This window comes from Protopterus annectens, chromosome 1.part2 (assembly GCF_019279795.1).
Source record: "Protopterus annectens isolate FY-2018-M chromosome 1.part2, PAN1.0, whole genome shotgun sequence".
Lineage (NCBI taxonomy): Eukaryota > Metazoa > Chordata > Ceratodontiformes > Protopteridae > Protopterus > Protopterus annectens.
In genome coordinates, this window is record NC_056727.1 from 1218736760 (window position 1) to 1218751358 (window position 14599).

A 14599-nucleotide genomic window follows, 5' to 3' on the forward strand; every position below is an offset into this window, starting at 1 on the left:
ATGGTAAGTTTACCTACATAATTGTACTTTCCTCATGCTCTCTCTTTCTTTCTGTTAAGGGTGACCTTGATTTCATTTTGTTTAAGGACTGTGTATTCCTCATTATTTTAACCTTGATTTCCTGTAATTAACATCAATTCACTAGTATAAATTCTATTCATCTTCTTAATTTCTAATAAAACCATTTAATATTTGGTTCTTAGTGGTTTGGTGGAGCTATCCACTTTTGGTCTTTCTATTTAATTTTTATCTTAAAGTTAGCCTGTTCAGTACAGTGTGCTACACTTTCCCTGTAGCTATATGAAGTCTGCATCACTAAGTCCATCAAGAAGTGAGACCACCAAAAATCTGAAACTGAATTTAACTTGTCTGATTGCCATCTGCCCTTTTCCATTGCGGTATGTTTTTGGAGTTCAGTATTTACAGGATCTTTGCTGTACTGTACTGTACTGTACTGCTTAGTTTTTCTAAGCTATTATATACTGAAAAAAGCAATATTAACAATATTGGTCAGTGCCGTATATTTAATTGAGCTACTATATGAATGTGAATGGGAAAATCATGTCACAATGCAAAAAGCTCTAAATTAACATTAAATAAATTATGTTACATTTATGAGGAGCTGTGGTAGGAGAGGTAATTTAAAATGATAGTTGTTGCGTCTTTCAGCTTTTCCCGAAAGGGGTTGCCACAGCGGAACTCCAGTCCACTAATGATTGGCAGTTGATTTTTACGTGCCGAGTTACCAGCCCTGACACACAACCTTCAATGAAGGTACGCCCATTCACGCATGTCTCCACACAGAAGACGCTCTAGCTGAGAATCGAACGGGACAATGTCTTTCTGTGAGGCGACAATGCTACTGCAGCACCACCACTGCGGAGAGGTAATTTAAAATGATAATGAAGTTTTGAAACTTTAAGTGAAGAGGCTACATTCATTAAATTCAATGCGTGTTCCCACCTCTAATATGTTTTAGTATATTTCAGAACCGGTGGCAAATGACATGAAAGCATGTAAACCTGAGTGGCTAGAAACAGAAATATTGCAATTTCACTTTCAGGTACTGGTAGGAAGCATTGTAAACATACAAATAAGCAGAAAAAAGCTGGGTAAGGAAAACCTATAGAGGGTGTGTCTGAAAACTGGCATTTAGTCTTGGGGAAATTTAAGCGCAAGTCATGAGTTCTCGCTATTTGTATGTTGTCATGCATTTCCTATGTCTAGTTTAGTACATCATTTCAAAGAGTGCTAAAACCACATGCACTATGGCCTGCTAACTGTAACCACAATATCATACTGCTAAAAACAGTTATTACATGCAATGCAAGACATCTATTTGTAGTCACTAAGTCATTTAATTAAAACACTGTAAATATCATAATCAAACGAAAGTTTGAGGGGTAGAACACAAGTTTGCTGCAAATGTTCCTTCCAACTGACCTGAAAGGAAATATTTATATGGGTTAAGATCCTTCAAAAACTTACACATAGCAGAAAGCACTGACTGGTTTATTTATTTATTTATTTTCTGGATTGACACAGCACACAGTTAGTGTTAGCTGCAACAACTCGCGGCCAGTTTCCCTTTCTTTACTTCAATAGAGGTATGATGTTTGACTGTCACCACCTACCCTTTGTATTTCCTGTTTTTTATTTCCTGTGTACAGACTATGAACAGCAATGTAGTCATTCAAAATGATACGAGGAAATATTCCTCATAATATTTACTGTTGTAGAATATTGTTATATGGCAATGTATTATGTGATACATACATATGAAGCATTGATTTTTATTTGGCAGATAGATGAACTATACCACTGGGACCACTTTTCAGTTATGACCTTGTTATGAAAAAATACTTTTGAGACTGCACAAATTACTGTATAAGGTAACAATATATAACAGGCAAAACTTGAAAGGTGTACAAGAATGAATACTTACTACTGTTCATGATCATCTGTGTTCCAAATCTGCAGGGGTATAGGAAGCAGTTTTGAGATGTTTAGGTTGCTGCCTTTGCTGCTGTACATGGAATGTCAGCTGTTTGGTGAAGAAAGGAAGTAGAAGGAGCTGATGAAAGATACTAAATAGAGAGAGTTCCAAACATAAGGCCTAGGCGAAAAATGGCTGTTTCAGTACAGACAAGTGAAAAGTGTAGAATGCGAAGTGTGAACAGACTGGAATAGGCAATCCCAAACAAAACTAAGACTCTTTGTACCAAAGGCAAGCATCCAGTCTGGTGGACCCCAGCCATAATCAAGCTCTACAACAAAAGGAGGAAGCTACTACAAGATAGAGCAAAATCCTTGAAAGGTAAGACACCTTTGATCATTATAAGTAAAAAACTAAGAGCTCTCATAAAATCATCCAAGGCAAATTTTGAGAGAAAAATCGCCAAGGACTCAAAAGACAATCATAAGGCCTTCTTTAGCTATGTTAGAAACCTAGGAGGAAACTCCCAGATATGCTCAGAATTAGTTCAAAATGATGTGAAGATTACTGAACCTACACACATTGCCAACATACTGGCTGACAGGTTCAGTGCAAACTCCCCCCCCCCTCCCTCAAAAGGAGAGATATCTATACCAGAGGATTGTAGCCCCCCAAACATCTCCAATGCCCAGGTGAGAACTGCCCTCTCCAAGGCAAAAAACACAGCATCCATGGGACCGGATGGTGTCCCTGGCTGTGTGCTCCACAAACTCAATGAGGAATTAAACCCGCAGTTAGGACAGCTGTTTAATCTTAGCCTCACCTCAGGATACGTACCCAAGGAGTGGCGACGGCGACTGTGGTCCCACTTCACAAGGGCGGTGCCTCCACCGACCCTGGTAATTACCGTCCCATTAGCTTGACAAGCCTTATCTGCAAAGCCATGGAGAGGATCATAATGGAACTCATAAATAAAGACATAGGGAACTTGCAGACTTTGGATCCAACCCAGTTTGGCTTTGTCAAAGGCAGATCATGCCTTTTAAACTTGGTTGACTTTTTGAGACAGTCACCAAGGCCATTGATGAGGAAAGGCAGTCCATACAGCCTACCTCGACCTGGCAAAGGCCTTCAACACAATACCCCACTCAGGTATCATCGAAAAACTCATCAGCTTGAATGTAAACCCATACATCACAAGATGGGTTGCAAACTGGCTAAGTGACAGAACCCACAGGGTCAGAGTTGCTGGAGCCATGTCAGACTCAAAGCCTGTCACAAGTGGTGTCCCACAGGGCTCAGTCCTGGGTCCACTCTTGTTCGGCATCTACTTTTCTGAAGTACAAGCAAACACAGGAGGGTTATGGCTGACAAAGTTTGCAGATGACTGCAAACTGGGCCATAGTCGAAAACACATCTGACACAGATATCCTTCAGAAGGGCCTCACAGAAACGGATAACTGGTGCCAGAGCCATGGCCTAAAGTTAAACGCCAAGAAATGCATAGTCATACCCTTCGGGAAAAACAAGGTTACCCCTAGCTACCATATAGGTGGCAATCCACTGAGCACAGAAGAAGTCATCAGGGATCTGGGGACCCAGGTTGACAGTAGCCTTCGTTTGACACTCATGTTGCTAAAGTAGTTAGGAAAACCTTCTACATTGCCCACCTGATCATGAAGGGATTCACATCTAGATCAAGGGAGGTCATCATCCCCTGTACTCATCACTCATTAGACCTATGATTGAGTACAATGCCCCATTCGGAATGTATCTGACCCGACACCTGCAGCAGCTGGAAAGGCCCCAAAAGTTCCTCATCAAAAGGATAAAGGGTCTCAAAAATATGTCTTATGCTGCCCGACTGAAAGAACTCCAGCTCTATTCAGTCTTGCTCAGAGGTGACCTGTGCCTGACATATAAGGCCATGTCATACCCAGATTTGATGAATATGCTTCACCTCAAAAAATCTAGATCCCTCAGAACCACAAGGGCGGGAGACTTAAACCTTGACACGGTTATAAATAGAACGTGCTGGAGGGACAAATTTATCACCCAGAGACTCCCTATGCTGTGGAATAAAATCCCGGTACATGTGAGGCAGAGCACCTTGCTGGCCTTGTTCAAGAGGAATTTTGACCAATGGATGGGAGATTGCAGATATACCCCAGGGATTACTTCAGTGTCACTGCTTGACAGAGGCACAGCAAAATAATAGGCATAGTTTTATTCAAACTAAGGGGTGGCGAAAGCCACATAACTATGGGCTAGGCTTATAAATGCCCTTGGGCAGATAGCCTAGTATGAACCTATGAACCTATGAACCTATAAGAGCTCTAGAAAACTGCTTATCAGAAACAAGTTGATATAATGCCTTACAATTGTCTGTATGAGAGTGCTTATATATTACTTTTTTTCACAAGAAAAGTAAGTCCTTGGTTTACTGGAAGCCAGCCTACTTGCTCAATTGAAAGATAGTGCTGACGGTTTTTGCTTGCTACTACAATAAAATGACATATTCAGTTTTATAATGTTAGAATTCTCAGTACATTTTTGGCGGAGGTGGAGCCGGTGATGGTTAGGGAACAGTGAAGGGTGGAAAGAAGTACATCTTTGCCAACTGCATGCCTGATGTGTTTGTTTAGATGGTTTTAGTGCTGCTGACTGCATAGAGCATTGAAGTAATTTTGTTTATAACTCTGTGAGCCAGCCCAGTGCTGTTGTCAGAGATAAAGCCCTGACTACAGCATAGACAACACAGGATCAGTTAACTCATTAACACCTATGTGGTGTGGAATGTCACACCTCTAGCAGCCTACACACATCATGTATTCCTGAGCATTTTCTGAAAAATAAACTTAAAAAGCATAAGATAAACAATTGTAAATAGTTTGTGAACCATAAACACTATTAAAACTATACAAATAGCAATGTTATCATTAAGAAGTAATCTTTACAGTGATAATAGTCAGTGCATTTATAGTATTTTCCATACATACTGTAATATATTACAATGCATACCAACCACAAATTATATTTGTATAAACTTTGACAAATACATTTTCATATATTGAAAACTGTACAACATAAATATATATTGTTATAGCATCTGTGTTAACGTGACAACAGAACGTTCTTCTGTAAGTGTGTGTTTATTGAGATATTTACAGAAATATGAAAACATCTGCTTAATTGTATAATTAGAAAACAACCAATAATGAACTTCTCCCAAAATGTGCAATTTATACGCCAGTAGGGATGACTGCAATTAGGGGTACAGCATTAGAAAATGACACTAAAATGGACGAGAATCTCCCTAAGTATAAGTATGAATTTTCCTGGATTTTTACCAGCATTGACAGCACTTTGGTGAAATTAAGGGGAGTTAAAATGAAAAAAATTATCTAGAGATCAATGAGACTATAATAATGGGAAGGCCTATCCATCCCCCCAGAATCTCAGAATGTATACAACAGTGAAAATACACACCTGGGTGACCAACATGACAGATTGAGCCCTGAGGCGGATATAAACAAGGAGATGGAAGATACCTAAGTGCAGAGTGGAGCACAAGGATCAGTGAGAGTAGTGACCATCTTAGAGACCAGCAGAGGAATATTAACCAACCCAGTGACCAGGGTTTTCAGAGGGGCAGAAAGAATGGGCAAGTGCAACAACAGGGAGGTACAGCAACCAGACAACGTCAGAAGAAACAGAATCAGAGACAGCATTAGTTGTGGATATACAACATGATGATAGAAGGAATGAATCCCCAGAGAGAACAGTACCTAAGATATTGAGGAATTCTTTTGGGGATTTTAAGATTTATAACTATTCTTCTTTTGATGTCCCAAGTGAATTGATTGATATCTTAGCAAAAAGATTATCTTTTGTATGCACTGTATGGGCGGATTTGCCTAGGACTTTGCTGGACTTACGGATATTCTTGTGTAAGTTAAATCTGACTGTTTTGTTGGGCAACAATGGCTATACTAACCAAGACTGTAGAGTGAGTAGTATTTTTAATCCACCATTATAGACTACTCTAAGCCTTGATGAAAAAATATGTGAGATGGACATTAGGGCAGCCTTAAATAAGTCTATGTACCCCCTGACCAGTTTGAATATCATGGATAGTGATAGAGAAGCTTTAGAATTCTTGAAAGTACAGGGCGTAAGAGTGATGAAACCAGATAAGGGGGGTGGATTTATTTTTATGGCTGATGATGATGACTACAAGAACAGAGTAAAAAAACATACTGGAAACCAAAGCTTATATTGGTGCATCTAAGAATGAAGTAACTATAGCTTACCAGAGAGTTAAAACTATAATAAATGATTTATTTCTGGAAGCTACTATTGATATTGATACAGTTAACTATTTAAATATGACAGCACCTAGATATCCGGTTATGTTTGGAGCACCTAAAATACACAAAGATCTAGGTAACCCACCCCTCGGACCCATTGTGGATGGTAGGGGGTCATTGACCTATGCCTATGCTAAGCTTGTAGACTCCAAACTTAAGAAATATCTGAATGGGGAATCATAAATATGTTCTGATTCGTGGAACGTTTTGGAAGCTATTAATAATTTAGAATTTGTTGAAACATATAATTTCCTTACTACTGATGTATGTAATTTATACACAGTCATACCCCAGGAGTTGGGTATCTCTTGGACTAGAGAATTTTTATTTAAGAAAGGGGTAGACTCTGTAGAAATTAATTTGATCGAATGTTTGTTAGAAATTATTCTCTCCAACAACTTTATTTTGTTTGACAATTCTTTCTACCTTCAGAAAACGGGTGTCGCAATGGGGTCACCATGTGGAGGCAGTTTTACCAACTGTGTTATGGCTTATTGGGAGCAGGAATTACTTTTTCCAGACCACATGTTTAAAGAAAAAGTCCATTGGTACACACGGTACCTGGATGACATTTTTGTCATCATTAAAGGTGATGAGAGGGTGGCAAATTAATTTGTCAATGAAATCACTTTATTAACAAACTTTTTATGCTTTACATCATCATTCAACACGTCCTCTATCATTTATCTTGATGTGAGACTAGCCCCTAATAACGTCAGTGGTAGATATATTGCCAACATCTATAGAAAGCCAACATATTCGAACAGCTTCCTACATTACAGCAGCTCCCACCCCAATTACCAAAAAAGGTCTGTGATAAAGGGGCAAATGGAGAGGCTAGAATGGTGACTTTGATTATTATCAGGAATGTGAACTTTTAAGACAGATCTTATTAAGAGGGCATATCCAACAACATTGGTGGATGATGTCATTAAGGAAGTCACCATAAAAAGGGAAGTGGGGGCACTTTCCAGCAATATTAAATCAGGGTATTGTTACTGTTAGGTGCCAAACACCAAGTGAGTCAGTACAGGATATCACTGTAGGACATAATATGTCCAATACTAGCTACAATTTGAGCTTCATTACCCCATTTTCAAATGATGCCAGGACACTCAGTTATATTTTGATTAAAAATTGAGCTTTAATAAATGAAGATAATGGAATTAATCAGAAAATGGGAGACACACCTAGAATTATTTTCAAATGTGGCTTGAATCTGAAAAACCTACTAGAGTCTAGAAGGAAATCTTACATACCACATAGGGGTATGGAAAAATGTGGGCATTGCCACTATTGTAAATATATAGAAGTTACTACAAAATTTAAAATAGGTGGCAAGATTTTTAACATCAGTGAGAAATATACATGTGAAACAAAAGGTGTGGTATATTTGGCTCAATGCCAGTTATGCCCAAGTTTCTATACAGGAAAAACGGAATGTTGTGTAAAACAACGTATCTATGAACATCAGTAAAATATATCTAAAGCCAATCATACTAATGCCCTGGCTAGACATATTATGGAGAACCCTGATCATGAATTTCGGTATATGGTTATTGATCAGGTACAACAAGACATTAGGGAGGTGCTTGGCCATTAAGGCTAGAGTAGAGAGAATTATATTATTGCGGCAATTAAGATTAAATGCCCAGGCTTCCCCGGGTCTAAATGAATACAGTTTCTTGAAATGTGTATTAAAGTTAAAATCACTAGACAGATAATAACTGTATTGTGTGTGTGCATATATATATATATATATATATATATATATATATATATATATGTATATATTTTTTTATAATCACACTTAATAGTGAATTTTTTTATTTTATATTTTAAATGCAGTCATAACATTTGCATTGACAAGTGAATTTTATGTGTAATGCAGCTTTAAGAATCTCAGGAAGTGATGTCCTGGTTACGGTTCCCCTTCACAAGATCAAATGGATGGAAGCTCAAAATTCATAATCTCGAGACCAGAATCTCGAACTTCCATTTAAAAAAATAAAACGTTAACTTACCTTATTGCAGGGGGCCAGGTCCCCTGTACCCTAGCAGTTTAAATGTGAATGTTCCGTGACCACACTATAGCGGAGGAATGGAAAATTGTCCAATTTGCGCTTACATGTATAGCGCGGAATGGGAGACTTCCCTTTCCTTCACTATAGTGTGATCTCGGAGTACGTATATTTAAGTAGGGGGGGGTGCAGGGGACAAAGCCCCCCTGCGAAAACATTTGAAAGGTGTTTTTTTTTTGTCCCTTTCATATGTTTGAGTTTCTCTAAATTCGAGATTCTGGTTTTGAGTTTATGACTTTCGAGTTTAGAGAAATTCGATCATATGAAGGGGAACCCATGGTTACATATGCTATTTAAACTTGTGTAAATGAATGGTTGATGTCTGATGAAATTTACTGATTGTAGTAGATGATAGCACTAACAATAAACATGTTTGTTGGAACTATCTTCATTTTTTTTTTTGTTTTTGAAATTAGGGGTACAGAGGATAGACAAGAGGGACTGGAAATTACTGGAGGATGCTGGCAAAAAAAAAACAAGGGATTGGGAATAAATAATTAGAGAAGGAAAGGTAATAGAATGGGAAGAAGCCAAGAAGACATCTCGACTGCAGGCTAGAGATTGCCTTCCCCATTAGGCAGAATACAGGTAAAGAGAAAGTGAAAGGGATAATCCTAAATGAAAGAACTGCACTGGCTGAATTTGTAATTGAAACTAGAACAGAAGCTGCTGTTACAAAACTGGATAATTAGTAGGGCATATAAAATATTGCATGATAATTATAGGAATCAGCCAGAAGAGGTCAGAAAAGACTGGAAATAGAGATTAAATATACAATTCACAAAGAAACAATGGCAGGATGCATGTATGACTCCCAGATATGAAACAAAGTCAAGAAGATTTAAGATTTTTGTCTGGAAGTGTTTGCATAAATACTTTTTTAACCTAAGCAGACTCCAAAGAATTTTTCATCAGATAGACAGCAAATGTTGGAGGTGTGATGGGGAAGAAAGAGAATACTAGGAACATATGGTTTGGGAGTGTTAGGAGTAACTTACATAGAAAAAATGGAAATTGTGGGAACAATAGATGCAGAATAAATGTAGTAGGAATGGGCTGGTGAATACTCTTGGAGGAGGAATGAGGTTTAAGAGTAGGCAGTAAATGAATAATATATGTAATGTTGCTTACATTATACATCACATATATTGTTATATAGCCTATAATGTTTGTAAATGTGAACTTGTTAATATGGTTTGATTACTTTTATATAAATTAAAGTTTACTTAAGGCATAAGTGACAATTCAATAAAGCTGTTTAAAACAAAAAGATGTACAACTTACAGTTCAAATATCAAGGACAATTTTCTTCAACAAAATCAAGTGTTTCACTTAATGGCATGCAACAGTTTGTAAGTCATTCATTTTTTAAGTATTACGTACATATCAAAATATTGCTTATTTTCATAATTACTAGCAAACAACTAGCAATATTTCCAGTGTACTGTGATAAAAGCATTGACAGTGAATTATCCTGCCTCCTACAGTGGTGTATCACGCCATATACCTCAATAGCATGTAGGTCTCAGTTATGAATATATGAACATAAATATATAAATATGAATAATAAGTGGCAAACAGTGATTAGTTTCTCCACTGCAGGACATCCTAGACTAACAATCTTAGTGTCATTTTATTATCAACCCCGCGCCCTTTCTAATACTGCCAATTATTAGCTGGTATGTCAATTAGTTAAAGAAGCTAGACCCAAAAAAGTTCTGGATGCCCTAAGGTGGTATGGGTGTAAACTGTAAGTATACAAAAAAAGCATTTTATGCTAAATTAAGCTAACAACTTGGACATCTGATAGAGCTGGCAGCAAACATCCTTGGAGTAAGAATGTGCTGGTAAGGGCAGATCTTTCCGTGAGCCCCCATAGAGGCTTGGAATCAGCGAGAGAGATTCACAGACTGAGGGTATAGAATGGGTGTGGCTTCTTTATGGCCCAGGGCAGGCGCACTCTCTGGCTATGCCTCATTGCCTGCCCAACCTAGCAGAACTGCATAAGTGCACAGGTAGTAATGCTTGGGGGAAAAGTGCTGGTACACTGATCTGCATTAATCAGGCTACCAGCTCTGGCTTCACTCCACACCTTCTTCCCAGGCCATCAATGGTAGCATCAGGATACAGGTAATACTGGTTAGAAACATGGATGTATCAGTAGCATTCCCACCCATCAAATGCTGTCAAGAGAAGGTTGCAGCCATGGGAGACAGGACAGCAGTTGATGATCAAGCAGAAGGGCAACAGGGAACCAAAAATATTTATTTCTAACATTGTAGATATGAGTAAAGGGCATAAGAGATGGGCCAAGCCAGATCCCAATATATTTTCTGAAGTGCATTCATTTTGGAGGACTACCATCTGAGCCAGTTAGGTGAATAAACTGAGGTGCTTAGTAGTTAAAAAATCCTTGCATTGTCTTTGTTGAGAATAACTTTTGTGTTGTGGTCATCGGCTTGATAAAGCTGACCGATGAAAGAATTGAGTATCTGCAAATGGTGTCAGGTGAGCTGGCAAATTGTCAGATAACATTGTCATTTACTTATAGGATAATAACAATCTTAAAGTTAATGACTGAGTTAATTTAGAGGTAAATATATGGAGTCTTGAGAAATTCCAGACAATACATGGTAAAGTGAGGACTGTAAAATGTATATGACAATTTTGAAGAACTTTCAATGTAGACAATCAGAAAACCTGTTTACAGTAGTGGAATTAATGGCATAAAGTGAAAGTTCTTTATTCACAAGGGAATACTCCACAAGGTCAGAGGCCCTGGAGAGGCCAGTTAATATAGTTCCAACAAGGTTCCCTGTGTCCTTAATATGACAAATGCATCAGTAGAAAAGAGCAGTGGTGCCATGCCCCCTTCTAAATCCATGCTGATGGCAACATAGAGGTCCATAGGCTTTAACAAGATCCTATAGCTGAGATACTAAAGTCTTCTCCAAGATTTGCAAGAGGAGACAGCTGGGTAGTTCTTCAAAAAGAGTCCTAACTTAACTTGGTTCCATATTTGAGATCTGGGATTATGTTTTCAGTTGTTCAAAGGTTATGTAAAAGTACAACTTAAGAGATACTTTAATGATGTGTTGTAAAGGGAAGGCAATGAAAGCATCACAGGCCTTGTTATATTTAGGGTAAAAAAATCTAATCCAGCCTTTCTGTAGCTCAGAATTTTCTTGTGCCACTAATTAAATTTAAATAAAGTAACTGCGGTACTTACATATTATCGCAACCAGATTTTCGTGCCAACAGCGGTTGTTTCCCGATCACTAAATATGTTCGTTAATGTGCTTCAAATGGAATTCAGTGTGTTTTCTTTAACAAAACAGGTTGTTTTCAGGAGGGCTATCAACACAAAGTACACAACATACTGTTGTTTCTTTGTGTGCTTTACTGGCAAGGTGTCACTTCTTGCAAAGCTGTTCACACTGAACGTTCTTTGTCAGCCAATGCTGTTAAATAACAGCCATACATACAGTTGGGAATCACGGCCAGGAGTGTGGAAGTTAGTGTAAGCTCTTATGTTATATCCTTGCTGGGTACAGGTGACTTTGTCCTACATTTCGGAAGGTAAACAAGCTGGAACATCTGATTCCTGCTTTGTGGCATAATGTCATACTTTACATCCTCAAGGATGACATACCACCCCCCCTTTTAAAATACTCTCCCTGGTGTGATTTTCCCGTCTGGGTGCATAATGGCTTTCGGGAAGTAACGGCAAATGGCAACAACCAGCTGTCCCAGCTGTGGGAAAAGTAACTTCATCACCATGTCACAACAACCTTTTATTTTGGTGTCGCCTCTTGCGTATCTCTGCCTGTGTCTCTCAGTAGCCCCTGTTATCTCTTCTTCATATATTTTTGCAGCGAATGTAAAGTGCCCAACCAAGAAACTGCATACATGACCCGGCGTAGAATGCGGTTGTGAGAATAAGCAAGTATCGGCAAAACCTTCAGCAAAACATTAATTTTTCAAATGTTGAAGTTATAACCCTGCCTAAACAAACTTTAGTGAAAAAGAAAACAGTGTCTGCTTGGTTTTCATTACATTTTCAGTACCATGCAGACATCAGAAAGCAAATGGTATTACCGCAAAAATCTGGTTGCGATAATACGTAAGTACCATAACTACTAGTCGAAACTGAAAGTCACTTTCAAAGCCAAATAAGGACTCAGCTGATATGTTGGAATCATAAAGAGAAGCACTGGTGGTAGAGGAACCTGAAATGAGATAAAAAATGGTCTGTGAATGCCTCTGTCATCAGTTTTGCATCAGTTATGACAATATGACGTGACTTTTTGTCATGACTTAAGATTATGTGGTTCTGCCCATCCAGATAGGTTGGAATCTCTTTATAGAAAATCCTCACATTTCTGAGTAAGGGCTTCTTGTATTTTTTTAAACAATGGTTGCTTTTGTCTTGTTTGTAAGGCATTTGCATTTCTAAGTGCAGAATAGTGTCCATAGTCAGCACAGAGACTAGTAGACTTATACTCAGGCCATACTGCTTTGTGCTTAGCAATGGCTTTTTCATATCTTGAGACATCCCTGGGATGTGGTTTCCTTTTGTTTTTAAAGTGTAATATTTTTTTCTCGCAATGGAAGCAGAATATTGCGAAAGTGTCAGAAAACAGTGTTGCAATCCTTCTAATTGGTTACTAGAGATAAGTCAGAAGTGGCTAGTTTAACCTTCAAATTAGACTTTTGCTCCTGTTTAATAAACAGTGAGTAATGGCAGTATAGGGCTGGCAGTCCTTCCTGGCTGAGAAGGCAGACCACAGTAGACAACAGTCACTCAAATAAGGGCAGTCCACTGATGTGTTTGAAAATCTTGATGGTTGGTACAGAACCAGCCTGATAGGTTATGGTTACCAGATATGGGGTTAGGACAGGTAAGAACAGCTAGAGGTTGATGGAGTCCATGTTCTGCAAGTGTGAAAGAAGGAAAGAAATTGACATTAAGCTGCCGGTGAATGCTGAAGTTCCCAAGCAGTAAAGAGCTCCTGCAGATCAAGTTACCCAATACTGATGTGAGCTCTTTGTTTGCTGCATTTTGAGTAGTAGGAAGGGGCTGATATAATACTCCTAGCCCTTATTTTTGAGGAAAATTCTTGTAACCCATTCACAGACTAACTAGTTGGTTTTTGATCAGAGGTGTTGGGGGAGGATGCAATCAATATACTAGTAATGCATTTGTTTATAAGAAAAAGCTCTCCTCCGCTGGTGTGAAATCCTGGTCTCTGACTTTGATAAAAAGTGTACATGGTCTGGATACAGTATGGGATGTTGTTTCTGGTTTTAAACAGGATTCAGTAATACCAGCAATGTCAGATTTATCTGTCTGAACCCAAGCTTCTGAACCAGCATGTTTATTGTGGATATTGCATACATTGGTGGATGCAGTTTTCAGTCATCTCATTTTTAGGTAGATTATACTTATTTGTAAAATCAGAATTTAAGGACATGAAGTGGGATTATCCAAGATACAACAATTTCAGACAATATATTTCCCCTTGATCATATTTTATTCTATAGTTTCAGGACTTGCATTATCGGAGATCAAAAATACAGTGGGAACCCTAGCAGCATACTATGACTGAGTCTGAATGTACTATTCAACACACACACACACACACACACACACACACACACACACACACACACACACACACACACACACACACACACACACACACACACACAGCTCTATATTATTCTACCTCCCTGATCTGTATAGCCTTGGAGTGAGAAGGTGAAAGTGAAGGAGAGGGCACAAACTATCCAGTCCCTGTCACAAAGACTGGTGAGCAACTGGGTACTGTCAGACTGATTGTGATGCATTTCTATGATTGGGTCTAAAAGTGTAATGAAATATTTCTAGTATTACTGTGCTGTTAACCTCCAAACAGAAAGAAACTTAAAAAAAATTGTCTTTTTCATTTCAGAGTTTCAATATAAGGGCAATGCCATGGTGTTGTTCCAATATGGATTTTTGAGTTTAGAGGTGTAAAACAGATTACAGTGTTCACTTCCATAGAGTAGGGAAGTATAACGGAGCAAGCCTGACATCAAAGAAGTGAGTGTGTGCAAGTAAAACAGAAATGTATTTGTAAAGTATCCACTTCTCAGGGCCAGTATCAAGATATGTATACCAGTCAACAATACTGCAACTTGTGTGTGTGTGTGTGTGTGTGTGTGTGTGT